The 1,494-nt window shown below is 40.6% G+C and overlaps 1 non-coding gene across 1 annotated transcript; it reads left to right on the top strand.

Moving 5' to 3' along the window:
* Positions 1–491: 491 nt before the first annotated feature.
* LOC145167941 (small nucleolar RNA R71) lies at positions 492–598 on the top strand. Its single transcript, XR_013741540.1, has one exon. It is a non-coding gene; the product is annotated as a small nucleolar RNA R71 (small nucleolar RNA).
* Positions 599–1,494: the final 896 nt, after the last annotated feature.

Raw genomic sequence — 1,494 nt, 5'->3', positions numbered from 1 at the left:
CCTTTTGATAGAAACCCCGTTCTTTTTGCTTGTATTTCTCCTCCTTTGCCTTTTTGTACTCGTCATACGGGAGCCATTCCTTCTTCGGTTTCCACCAATTATCATCAAATCTATCGCCACTTGAATAGAATACTTGAGCTTTCTTGTTTCCATTCTCATCCAAATCACAATCTTTAGTAAGATGAGGTCCGTTACAATTTTCACATCCAACTCGAATAGCATGGATTGTTTGATCCATCTTACTCATCCTCCGATCTAAACTATCTAGTTTAGCCATCATTGCCGCCATGCTATCGTTTACAGTGTTCACCACCCCCCTACTTACTTCATTCCGTGGGTTATGATATTCTCTAGAATGTTTAGAGAATTCCTCAATTAATTCCTTGATCACCGGGGGTGGCTTCTTGGTGAGTGGTCCTTGCGAGTCAAGAAGCTGCCTTGTAGTCACATTTACCCCATCATAAAAAATAGAGACTTCTTGTTGGCTATTAAGATCGTGATGTGGGCAATTCCTTAGTAGGCCTTTGTATCTCTCCCATGCCTCATAAAGGGACTCTCCAGCTTGTTGTTCAAAGTTGGCAATAGCTTTCTTCAACTTGGCTATCTTTGAAGGTGGGCAAAACTGGTCATTAAATTCTTCCTTGATCTTAGCCCATGTAGTGATGGATCCGGGAGGGAGTGACTTGAGCCAATCCTTTGCAGCACCTTTGAACGTGACGGGAAGCATACGAAGCAGTTGGGTCTCGTGAGGCACATTTGGAACATTAAAATAATCAACTACATCGTTGACATCATCCAAGTGTTTATAGGCATCTTCGTGATCTTTACCGTAGAAGGGAATCTCCTTTAGTTGAGCAAGTATGTGACCTTTAAGCTCAAAGTTGGCAGTTGCGGGAATTGCGGGTTGCACAAGTCCCGGCTCAGTATCGTCACGTATTCTCTTCTTCCATTCCCCCATGGGAACTTCATCGATGTTAGCCATGGGGTTAGCTAGTTCGCCTTCAAAGTCGTTCTCTTCCTCGGTTTCAGATTCGGAGTCGTATTCGATGTCCTCCTTGATTGGGTCTTCGTTTGCCAAGGAAATGATGGATCCTCCTGATTTACTGCTCTTCTTCTTGCTAAAGACAGATCTGATATTCTTTAAGGGTGAGTTCTTAGGTGTATTAGAGCTTTCAACCCCCTTTCCTTTGTTTTTCCTCAAAAGTCAAAGATACTTTTGTAATGTCTAGGCACAAAAGTCACAGATACTTGTTCAATAATATTACAAAGTATTCCATTTGAGAATGTTACAAGATAATTCCCTGGAATTGAAGTCTCATGTTCAAAGAGCATTCCTTGAACATCCTTCTTGAATTAAAGTTTCTAACTCACACAAAATCCAACTCCCATTATGGAAACATAATTTCCATATAACTATCTATTCTAAATAGAATCCTATCTATTCCGAATTATATCAATATAGTCCATCAATTAATATACCTCCAACTGTTCACA

This window comes from Lactuca virosa, chromosome 3 (genome assembly GCF_052849685.1).
Source record: "Lactuca virosa cultivar CGN04683 chromosome 3, Lactuca_virosa_CGN04683_v6, whole genome shotgun sequence".
Lineage (NCBI taxonomy): Eukaryota > Viridiplantae > Streptophyta > Magnoliopsida > Asterales > Asteraceae > Lactuca > Lactuca virosa.
Note: the sequence above shows the minus strand (reverse complement) of the source record. Positions and strands in the feature narration are given on the sequence as shown.